The following is a 12,999-nucleotide window of genomic DNA, read 5'->3' as shown; positions in this document are numbered from 1 at the left end:
GGCAATCTCATTTTGACAATTGTGGCCAAGGAGGTTACGCGAGTGTCCATGGTGGTACCGCAGCCAGTCGGAAATCTCCTCTGGCGCCGCTAATAAATTTGTCAGTGTGCCTCTTGATCTTTTGCAACCGATTAATCACGAGAAAATTATTTCTAAAAATTCCTTTTACGGCATTTTATTCAAAGATTACAACACAAACTCAAACAAGTAAGTAAATAATTCAACTACTAATCTGTTGAAAATGTTGGGCATTTTGGGGGGATGCTACGGCTTTTTTGTAAATAGATGGCCGAAGAAGTCCAGAGGTTGCAGATTTGCACTTCGAAGAGGCTCTAGGTGACGCAGAGCTGGCGAATTAACACATGCACATTAGTGGCGAACAACATTGGTAGAGCACTTACGGCTTCAGTGTAGCCCAGATTGATCTGACTGTATGTCGTCAATCCAATGGGGCTCTAGAGGCGAGTCAACGATGAAAAAAAATGTTAAAAAGTAATTAACGTCAAAGTGACACTGCCAAAGTCAAAGCAATCATGGATTAGGCATTTCATTTTAAATTTAGATAATATCAAGTGGTATAGGGTATTAGTATTTTGGGTTGCGTAAAAATAATTTTCAGAAGTAATTCTCTCGTGACTAACCCTGTATATATGATTTCCAAATTCGAAAATAATACAATATAATTTACACTTAAAAAAAGACACAGAAACTATAAACTGTCGTTGTTTTTTCTTTCTTCAGGCGTTGACTAGAATGTCGTAGCCACTCTGAGCAGCGTTGTTGTACTTGTTTTTCTATTGCGGAATGGGTCTTCATTGTAATTTCTTCAAAAATAAAAATTGTAATAATTATATTTATTGCAAAAAAAAATACCTTTCATGATATTCATTGTTTTTGTCCCAGCCATTTTGGAATTTTCCTACCGAACAAACAAGCTACAGCAAATTCGCTGAAATTTTTTTTTTAATACACGCCCCACATTGTTATTTTTCCCATTACCACCTATCTGGGACAATAGCAGTTCCTGAAATAAGAAAAGAAGAAAATATTTTTATGTGTATATATCGAGTGATTCTGAAATAAGTTCGGAAAATAAAACCACAACATCACGAAGTAGAGAAAATTTTAAGTAATTTCTTTTATCTAGTCCTAATTCAGGGGAAAAAATATCAAGATCTACACCTCATTCAGTGCCATTTGTTTTCATCTAAGCAACACACAGCAAAAACAAAGAAAAAATTTAGTGACAATGGAAACTGAATAAATCATTGCCGCATCATTTACATTTAACAAGATGTTCCGTATTTGTTTCTTGAAACTGGAGCAGCAATTTAATTACTTTGAATCCGTGTGACAATTAAAGGATTTTTTTTCCGAATCTATTTGGAAGGGACTGCGTATGTATAACATACAGGGTGCTTCACTATAAGACTTTTCTGCAACCCACTATGTATGTAACGTGTTAAGCGAAATGTGTCATGTTTAGTAGGTTCCTAAAAAGTGTTATAGTGTTACAGGCATCTACCTGTATATAACATCCAAAATTATGTTATATGTAAGTACATATAAATTTATTGTATTTTTTTAACTTACAAAGAAACCTGCTTGTTGTAGTAGGCAGAGATAATCTTCTAATTCCTCAAAATTTGTTTACCTGTGGTCTTGGCGGCATATCTTCTATTACTGTTTTCTTTCTGATTTGTCACATTTGATGACGTTTTCATATTGGAGATTTGTTCACTCGTTTCCTTTAGAATTTCTTTTGTTTCGCACATATTTTTTGTATTTGTTTCAAGTCTAGAGTAAAATTATGTTCATTAGCACCTAGTTCATAAAAAATTGCAGTAACACACCTTTGCAACATGTTATGGCAAAGCGCCTCACTTTCAAAAACAATCACCGTAAGTTCTTCAAAATCAGCGGGAGTATCTTCAGTGATTAATGGTGGTATTTCCAGCTTATCTGAAAAAACTGTTGTTGTTATTTACGTACAGTTATCAAAAACAACAGAAGCATGTAAAAATTAAAATGATTACTTCATTAGAATTATATTAACTTACCTAGTGTAAATAAAACCCACACTGAATGGCACAATTTTCACAAAACTGCATTAAAAATGAAGTGAGTTACGGATTCACGAGAAAGGTTCGGTGGTTGTGAACCAAATGGCCAAATGGAATTCGACAGCTTCACTGTGAGTGTGAAGTGCAATAACCATAAATACGGAAAAAAGGGATCGTCCGACTCTTAGACAAACCAAACCAACAAAGGTCCGACGGCACCCCCCAAAGATCTGGTGGATAGTAAATGCAGAAGTTGAGCGTTATTTTTTCATTAGATGAAATAAATTTAATAAAAGCAAAATTAACCACTCTCTAATTTTTTTGCTACCCATCATCGCTTTATAAACGTCTTTATAAAATCTAAATTCGACGAATGAACTCTTCAAAACCTTGTCCCGTTTCAGGGACAATGGGCAAAGAATTTTTATGGCTTTGTTTGTGTCGTTGGGTCTTCCCTATATTACCCCAGATGTTTAAGGTGACCAGACGTTCCGATTTGATCGGAACTGTACCGACTTCAATACTCTAATTCCGATTTCAAATTTCGTCCAATAAATGTTTCGATTAAAACATTCGTTCCGTGAATGTTCCGATTTCTATAAATCTGATAAGAATAAAGATAAATCCTCAGATAAATCACAAATTTTCATGAATAGTAATTTTATTTTGTGAAAAATTGGGAACAAAACTTGTATCAATACGGTTGTCAGCAGATGTCAGTACTGTTAGTATATTACAACAAAAAAATTTCAAAGCAGTTATATATCAGATTACGATGGAAATGGAAACTAATGTTCCGATTTCGGACTTTTGAAATCTGGTCACCTTACAGATGTTCTATTTATAATTTGCCAAGCAGGTACTTACAAAATAACATTTCAAGTGAACAAGTTTACAGAAACAATTCTTAGAAATTATTACAATGAAAAAAACTTGTCTTTGGTGTATTTCTAATAAAGGCGTTGTATTTTTCGCTCTGAATATAATTATTAATTAAGCATTACGAACTCACTGACGAAGGTCACTTTTTAAAGAATACGACGACCCACATCTAATTGACCATATAATCTTTAACAATAAATTTCAAATAATACCATAGCGGTTTTTTTAAATTTTGATAAGGTGTTGTAAAACTATTTCTGTTTCTGTCTTCATTCCAGATACTGTATTTACGTGGGCAAAGGATGCCGTACGTGGGATTTTAGGGGCGGAAACGTATACTTGCTTAAATACTGTAAATACAGTGGTGTCGAACGAAGACAAAAACAGAAACATACCCGATGTATTGGTTATTATTAGAGAGCGGATTTTATGAAATTTGCATATCCGTTATTTTTTGCATATAAGTCTTGATATTTAATATGTGAACGAATCATGCTAATTAAAAATGAATACAGCTATAAAAAAATTGCGTATTTGCATATACCTATTTGCCTTCTGCTGCATATTTCACGTAACGGGTGCATATTTTGCATTTTTATCAATTTCTGTGCTACTTTGAAAAAAAAAATGGCATTCGATCGGCATTTTTCTAGAAAGACGAAATTTCATGAATCATATTGCAAATATTGTCCTGAGCTTCAAATAACTGGGAAAGGTTTGGGTTTTATGGTAGTTTGAAGGAACCACTGGGTGTTAAGCCATCCTTCCAGGTAAATTCGGGTCCTAATTACTTTTGGATATACCGTTCACTTCAATATTTTTGTTCGTTGTATTAATGGTATGTTTTATGGTGGTCGACGGGACGTTATCCTATTATTTTTCATTGTGAGTTTGCATTTACGAGTAAGTATTTAAAGCGATAGGGGTGTGTGTCAATATGTAGATAACTCAAATTAATTTATGAATTAAACCTTTTCGTGAACTTATTCTTCAAGAAGGAACTGTGTTTTGTTGTGCCTGCTCTAATCCGATAAGTATTTTTACATCTGTGGACGCAGTACGCAGTTTTTATATTTACAAATACATACTTTAGAATCACCGGAAAAATTTTTGTTAGAATATTTCGAAAAATATTTAAAAATAAATTGTTACCAAAATAGTAATTAAATAGTCGATTACTACTATTTTTTAATTCGTTCTGTTTACCTATATTTATTTTTTAGTATAAGAATATTATCTTAAAAAATGTCATTTATTTGTCAGTGAGATCTAATTAAACACTTTGCAATGTGATTTATGTATTTTTTGTAATAAAAGGTAAGGTGTTTTTGCAATTTGTAAATAAATTTAGTTCGGTTATTACGCTTTTTTTTTATTTTCGGAGCATATGCAACTGCATATCTCTGCATATATTAAGAAAGTTATTGCATATTTGCATAAATTTGATGCATGTCATATGATCATATTTCCCAAAATTTTGCTGCATATTTTCCGCTCTCTAGTTATTATGCATACACTCTATTGCCGAACATTAAAAAAAGTCTACACTATTTCGTCATATCTGCTGCTTTATTATCAGTTTTCAGTTAGCTACATATTGGATATGAAATGAAGTGAATTTTGTGAATAATTTAAAGATCAACCACGAAAATACTCAAATATAATTATACATTATACATTACCAGTTTATTTTAGAGCCCAAGATTACATTGGAAAAATCTAAACTTTTGAAAATTTAATGTTAAACAGATATACTGAGTGCGAAAGTCAATACACAAAACTCGATGATCAATTATTGTTTCGTATTCAAATTATTATTTATTTTCCTTACGATCAAAGTGCAGAAATTATTTAATTCATTTTTATTTAAGAACGATATCGCTGACCTTGAAATAGATTAGTTTTTTAATTTCGATTTTTTTCTTTGTGTTGCTTTTGTTGCCGATCAACATATTTTGCATTAGAATTAATAAAATAATGAAATATATCATTTTATTTTTCAAGCTCATTTCAAAATTCTGTATATGTATAATTGTTCCTTTTTAGCAGTGACGCATAGGCAGAGGTTAAAAAATAATGTCTCATTACTAGTCTTAATTCGTATTACCTGTTAGATGGGACATCTTTTAATTCTGATCATAAACTATGTGCATTAAGTGTCTTGTTCTGTTTTATAAAGCGCAGGTCGTTATGGACGTATAAAAATAAAATTATAAATAAATATAATTACAGAAAATATAATATGAAAAAAAAAAATTAAGAGCAACTCACTATTGGCGTCATCTCGCTTGTGCAAGATTTAAGACAGGGAAGAAATTTCTTTTTTTAAGACTCAGCATCTTTTGTTTATGAATATACTATTTATTTGCAACACAGACATAAATAATAAATATAAAATAGAGCTATATAATACTCGATATGTATGTTTTTAAATGTTTTTTGCTGTTGCCCTGTCAGAAACGTTAATTTTCGATTTAACATGCCATTTTGTAAAATGAACTGAAAAACACTTTACATCATTAACTAATAAAAATAAAACATTCCGAAGCATGTATATATATATATATATATATTAATCAGATATCTAGTAACTACAGTTAACATTACTTTTGGTTACATAACCGTAGTACTCCTTTGTGATGTTACAAGGCTTACCTGCCAACTATATCGCTGCGACACAATAATGAGATATTTAGTAAATGCAGTTAACATTAGGTGTTAGTTACATAACAGGAGTACCACAGTGTGATGTTTAAATGCTTATATGCAAGCTATATCGCTGCGACATAATAATGAGATATCTAGTAAATGTAGTTAACATTACGTGTTGGTTACATAGCATGAGTACTCCATTGTGATGTTATATAGCTTACGTTCCAGGTATATTGTTAAGACATAATCATGCGATGTACTTATTGTTCTTTTGTGAGTACGTACCTGTCACGTCAACATCACAATTGTGTTTACTGGGATAGTATACAATTGAGGAGTCACATATCGCAATTAAAGATGTCTCATCATCCCTGAAACGGTCAAAAGATGCCTTTACAACGGGGTGCGACGATATTCCTTCGTTTTTACGCTTGACCCCTATGTATTTTCGTTAATCTGATTCAAAAACAATCAGTATTTCCCTCCGTATGGACAAGAGCTTATATCAATCTTATTGTCAAAAAATGAAGATCGAATGAGGTTATCAATTACAGAGATATTTCGTTATTGTGTAATTTTGCTAAAACCTTCGAGCCAATTTTGTCTATTGATATTTACAATCGTAAATTTGGCAAATTTTCCTCAAGCTGTTTCAGAGATAATTGATAACAAAGGACAATGTGATGTTATCTTCACGGCCTTCACAAAGACCTTATTTCATTTTAATTGAAAAACTAAATTTCTTATTAGGATTTTCTAATTCGTTAATTAAACTATTTCATTTTTATTTAGGTCAGAGAGAGTTCATCCTCCGTCATCAGGTGTACCTCAGGATTCAAATAAGGTCCACTATTATTCCTTCTCTTCACTAACGATGTTGCAGATGTGGTGCCATGTAGAAAACTAAATTTTTTAATTTTGTTAGCACAGATAATAATTTGTCACTGTGACAGATTCACAGATCACTGCGACATTATTTAAAAAGAAAATGCCTAAAATAGTTTTTTGCGCTGCCATAGCTATAATTGATATTTTACGTTGACACGTGGCGTGTCGCAATGGCAATGAAAAAGGATCTAGTGTTGCAAAATACAAACGAGGAATTTAAGCTTTGAAAAAATAAATTGATTATCACAAAGTAATTACTACTAATTGATAATCATGTATCTAAAGTTATTATAACAAAAAGTGGCTCGAAATTTAAAAAAAGTGCAATTTAAGTTGTAATCTTAAATAGGGGAATTTGTTGATCAAAATTTAGATTTACAGTAATTTGACAGTTGACACTAATCGGTGGTTTGGTTTATGTTGTTGACAACTATTATGTTATTACTGTTTCTTAGTAGTTCTTGTTAATTAAAAAAACCGTTTAAACTTGACGTTATTCCCAACCTCACGCTGAATCATAATCACAAGATTCTCTCTGATCTGGAGCCGTATATAAAAATGTTTCCACTGGTAAGTATTTCAGACTTCTTGGGCTTGTGTCATTCTGCCGCTTTAAAATCGCTGTTAATTTATAAAATTTCGAATGATTTATGTTATGTTTGATGCCAAGAGTACTTTTCAGAACTGAATATATTGTCCACAGTGTGGATGCTTTCATAATTTCCGACTTAATTTGGAAATAAACCAAGAGCGTCGTTTCAGAAAATTCGCGTGCACGAATTTCCATTTCAACTTTGAAATTCAAAATCTAGCCCGGACAAATTGACAGATTGGTATTTGACGTATTTGGTAATAAATTCAATACCAACATAATTTCGGTTCAGTAATATTTATTCTTTTAGCGATTGAAACATGTTATTTTTTCAAAAAGGCAGCGCAAAAAATATTGTATGATACTCGTGTGAAAACTCCATTGCATTACTCACTTACATACAGCGCTCGACTGCGTCTCGCGCCGTATTCCCGTTCGTAATGCAGTGGACCGTTTTCAACACTTGTAACATAAATAACTATTACAGCAACAAAAAATTGCAATAAAAAGATGTTTTTGGCAGTTTCGAAAAGACAGGCCCGATCTTTCTTTCGAAGAAGTAACCATGAGGGTCTCGAACATATTTTCTGTAATGTAAAAATACGCTGTAAAATATGTTTTAATTTTCTTTCTCATAGGTGGGAACATCGACTGTGGCGAAAATTTTATCAACAGGCGACCAAAATTTAAAAACATCACTGTCTGGCAAGCGAAAACCAACGGATTTATTTACAAATTGTATGTTTTGGAAAGACCTGCAACGACAAATTTGGCAACTTAATGAAAAAAACGAATATTTCACTGTATTGATAAATAATAATAATTTTGGGATATTCTAGAGTGTTAAAAGTGTGTCAGGTTTACTATTCTCCACGCGGGTTGTTCAACGGGGTTCTTGGATGGTTGTAACAATTTTTTAAATTCAAAAAATAACGATAGAGACTCATAAAACGAAGGACGGGACAATTTTTCAAAATTGGGTGGTTAATCAGCTCATTCCTGTTTTGGCAAAGTTGAACCAAAAATGTGTGGTGGTTTTAGACAATGCACCGCATCATACGGTTCAGTTGGATAAACCACCCACTTTTATTAGTAAAGAATGTGAAATGCAGGAATGGCTCTTTAAACATGGTGTTGAATTTGACAAAAAATTTTCGGAGAAACAGTTGTGGGATTTAATTAAACCCTTCAGAAACAATAGAAAAAAAAGATATTTGGTAGACGAGACAGAGAAAGTGGCCATGAAGTTCTTAGATTACCTCCGTACCATTGTCAGTACAATCCAATTGAAATGGCGTGGGGATTTTGTAAGAACTTTTACAACAAGCATACGAGTATAAATTCCCAACATTCATTAACAAAATAGGGTGGAGAATTTATGGCTTGAGGCGCTTTCTAAATGTACTCCAAGTATGTGGCAAAATTTTTGTAAACATTGTGAAAAACTTATTTTGGCAGTTTGGGAAAAAATATGGGAAATCTTTCGTACGAATCTATACCTCCTTTCATTATTTCGCTAGGTGAATCTGATTCAGAATCTGAATTTGAAAATGACGGTGATCATACAGATTTTCTTAGCGAAGTAATGGAAATGGAGTGAACTGTAGCTTGTCGGGAGGTAATATTTTTACGCATCTTTCGAGGTAGTGTGTGAAAAACTACTTGACATAGAACAAAATAAGTATAATTTTAGTTAGATAATCCACGTTGTTACTTTGCACCAAATTTTAAGCATTTTCATTTTTTTGTAACTCTTCATGGACCTGGAGAAGGCGTACAGTAACGTTCTTATTAATAAGCGTTACTTAGAAAAAACAAATAAAGAGCATTTACGTAAGCATTAGTAATAGCTATATAGATAAATCATTCAATTTAAGGCCGGAAAAATGATTCAGAAGAGCTAAACCCATCAAAGTACTAGAGCAAGGTTGTTGTCTTTTACCAATCCTTTTAGTAATCTTAGAAAAGTGAAAAAAGAAGTTGGAAGATGTGGAAATAGGCTGTTTACAAAGGTCGAAATTTCCATTTCTAAGAAGAGTGGCCGAGCAGAACGAACTAATGATTGAGAATTAAAGTTTAGATGCTAAATGTGGCATGCGACAATAGTCGTATGCAGAACCCCCATTCATATAAAAACAATGTTTAAGTGAAATTTTAGTGTTTGTTCCCTACATATGAAATAAACACTTACAAAAAGCCGAATAACTGTTTTAAATAGCGTAAAGTTTTATGCTTTCTAAGAAATGGATACCGTTAACTTGGTCATTGCTACTGAAAACTGAAAGTATCGGCAACAATGTTTATATTTCTGGCATATTTTTTAACCTTTAATTTAATAAAACATAACCTAACGAAAAAAGTTCAGGGAATTTTTATTCTTCTGCATGGAATACTAATAAACTCACTAGATTTTCATGGGCAAGCCCAAGGTTAGTTAATAGAGAACAGGTTACCACATAAACGAGTATGTGGGCAAAATCGCTTACAAGGGAGGAGGAGATTTGAGAGCCCCTTGTGACGTATCAATATGGTATCCCAATGTGGCAACCTTATCTATTAAATGACTTTGGGGCAAGCCTACTATATAAAGATCGTGAACGAATAACAAACATTGATGATTTGTGTTAATTATTCCTCTATTTTTGTAAGAGTGGAATAAACTAACTTTATCCTACTAGGGGATAAAATGTTAGTTAAAATGGTTCATAAGTGTGGATTAAAATCCAATTATAAGTTGATTGGGGACAGAAAAAATTTAGACATGCATTGATTTTCGCCTTAAATATACTTTTACATAATCTGTTTCTCTTGCACTGAGATTTTAGGTTTAACACATTTCTTGTTGAAAATTGTATCCAAAGAATATCTGACCACGCGCATCTCTAGTTATGTTTCTGATTTCAAAAATACAGCGTGTTATTGAAAAGTACGTACAAAATAAAATCGGCATTTGGTCTCGAAATATGGTTGCTAAAAGTTAAAAAAAGTTCAGGTAAAAGTGCTCTCCTTTTAGAGATAAAAATGATAAACAAATCTTTATTGCCCTACAGATCCAATCCAATTACAGGACAATTTACAATTAAATAAATAAACAGGATATAATATAATAGACTAACTAATAATGCGAAATATATTATGACACTGCATACCTTATAATATACTATATAACATAGATCGATCTAGGTGCGCAAATCATTTCACGGAGTGACGATGTGTTTATATCATACAGGTGAGATATACACTGCATCTTTTTTAAAAGTGGCCATAGAGATTCCCATGTTAAATTTTATACCCCATGTTAACTTGTTTGAGTAAACATTCAGAGCTGAAATTTTTGCTGGATCTAATTTGGGTTATCTTTTGTCGATTTTATTAAAAGTCATGTTTTCAATTAAAGGATATTTCTTAAAAAAAGATTAAATATTTCATTATTTTTGTCACTAATATTGTAGTCAGCCATGTTAAAACAGACATTTACCTGACGTTTCTAAACTTTGATTACTCGTTCTATTATTGGTTTTTAGTGACCGAAATTCGTCAACATGCCGCAGTATACAATTAAAGAAAAAGTAGTAAATGGTCACTGATGGATACATTAAAGCCTTATCGACAACAGAGCCGGAAAATTTTGCTGTAACATTCCCACATCGTTCTATACCCGGCAAGAGCGCACCTTTTGAAATTTTTATGGCAGATTTATAAACACAGGTTTTTTCGATCGTGGACATTGAAAACGCAATTACAGTGAAATTAACTTTTATTATCTACATTTATGTTTGAATTCTATAATTCCGTTTCTTTTCTAAAAACTGCAACAAAGGTATTTAATAATTGAATCAAAATTATGCTGTCAAAAATGACAAGTTAAAATGATAAGTCAAAACCGTCTAGGATGTACCAAACTTTTTTTATCAAAAGAATTTTTATTTTTTAAAGCACAAATTAATAAATTACTGCAAAAAGTGGTAGCGAAAATTAAAGTAGAACCCTAAGGCTGTTTTCTCCGCAAAAATCAACTCTGTGTTTTCACACTAACAAAAGTTAACATAGTGTCTAAAATTTAACATGGGAATCCATATGGCCACTTTTAAAAAAGATGCACTGTAGAACTGAAATGAGAAGCCATATTAAACACGGGAGATTTAAAAAGTATATTTGTATTGGGTTTGCGTAAATAAAACGTTAAGGTTTATCTGGAATTTAATCGAGGAATCAAGATATTGAAGAGGGATAATAAGTGACTGCAATCAATTTTGTTCCGAAATAGAGTACAAGAATTTTAGACTATAGTATAGTGTATCCGCCTAAATTCTAAAGAGTCGACATTCAGTCTCTAATAATACACTATGACTAAAATCCCTGCCGGGAAAAAGATCAAATATTCTGAAATATAAAAACTTAAAAAATCTTCTCTGAATGTTTTCCAACCTAATCTTGTAACAAAAATAATAGGGAAACCATACTACACTGCAATATTCCAATCTAGACCTAAAGAGTAATACAGAGTTTTTAATACTAATGGATTTTTAAAGGTACTGGTGTTCCTAACTATAAATCCCAAACACTTTATTGACACATTTATGATACTGCTTACATGATCGTTAAAATTAAGTTGGTTATCAAAAGTTATACCAAAATCTTGTATTGTTGAAGTTCGATTAAGTGGAAGAAAGTTACAGCTGTACGCAAATAATATGGGATATTTTTTCTTTGAATATGACATTATTTTGCATTTAGAATAGTTCAAAGGGAGTTTATTTACTTCACACCAAGCATGTATTGACACTGTTCTGCAGATGACGACAGTCCTCCTGTGTATAGATCCTAGTGAATATTTTTAAGTCGTGAGCAAATAAGAGCTTTCCACAATCAACTACATTAACAATATCATTGATAAAAAGTAAGAATAATAACGGTCCTACGTTGGAGCCCTGAGGAACACCCGATGTCGATATGTAGGACCGCGATTTGAATCCATTATAGGTCACATATTGAGCTCTACTGTTTAAGTAAGACTTAAAAAAATTCTTAATAATGAAAAATCTTTCAGAGTTTAAATAATATATTCGTAGTCACTGCTACACGTGTTTCAGGCAGAAGAGAAACTGGACATACACGTGCAATTTTCCATACCTCTGGAAAGGTAGAAGTCGAAAGAGATAATTTAAATATTATCTTCAGTGGTTGAACAAGCAAAGAAGAACAATCTTTAACAAAAAAACTAGGTATCTGATCGTCACCATCAGTTAATTTGTTTTTCAATTTTTTTATACCAAGTTTAATACCGTTTTCAGAAATATTCATTATAGTAACATTAAGAAAGGAAGTTGTGTCAATATGATCCGTCGAATTATTGCTAGTAGTAAAAACACTACTAAAATATGTAGTAAATCAGTTAACTATTGATTTTGGGGTAGAGTAGATATTATTGTCATAGTACATAACAGCTGTAATTCTTGTTATATTTTTTTTGTCGTTGACATATTTCCAAAACTATTTTGGATCAATTTTTAACTTAACCTGGACTGTGTCAAGATATAACTTGTATCCAAGAAATACTTGAGACTTAATTAAAAACCGCAAACGTTTAAATTTATTCAGCTACTCTACATTACCTGTTTTTTTGAATTGCTGTAAGTATTTATGCTTTAGCTTAATATTCTTAATTATTTCAATGCTGTACCAGCTTGGATATTTTCGAGAGACTTTTGGGTCTTAAAAATAGGAACAACGAGTACAAGATTAAATAAAAATGAGAACAAGCGTCATTGACATTTGTGAAATTCTGTAAGCTTGACCAATCTTCTTCTAAAAGGACGTTATACAACGCCGTAAAGTTTGCCTTCTTAAAATTATATACCTTATACTCCACATTTACTGGAAAATTACGAGACTTAGGGACTTCAAAATTAATATCAATAT

General features: G+C 32.0%; 1 long non-coding RNA gene across 1 annotated transcript; it reads right to left on the bottom strand.

The window, feature by feature from the left end:
• Window positions 1-722: 722 nt before the first annotated feature.
• LOC135138988 (uncharacterized) lies at window positions 723-2,640 on the bottom strand. Its single transcript, XR_010282094.1, has 4 exons — window positions 1,854-2,640; window positions 1,594-1,797; window positions 874-1,024; window positions 723-824 (listed from the first exon to the last, which is right to left on the bottom strand). It is a non-coding gene; the product is annotated as an uncharacterized LOC135138988 (long non-coding RNA).
• Window positions 2,641-12,999: the final 10,359 nt, after the last annotated feature.

The sequence above is a fragment of the Zophobas morio genome, unplaced genomic scaffold, assembly GCF_036711695.1.
Source record: "Zophobas morio isolate AGI-343-1 ecotype UQ-CSIRO unplaced genomic scaffold, CSIRO_AGI_Zmor_V1 ptg000030l, whole genome shotgun sequence".
Taxonomy (NCBI): Eukaryota; Metazoa; Arthropoda; class Insecta; order Coleoptera; family Tenebrionidae; genus Zophobas; species Zophobas morio.
This window is presented reverse-complemented; position numbering and strand designations above follow the sequence as displayed.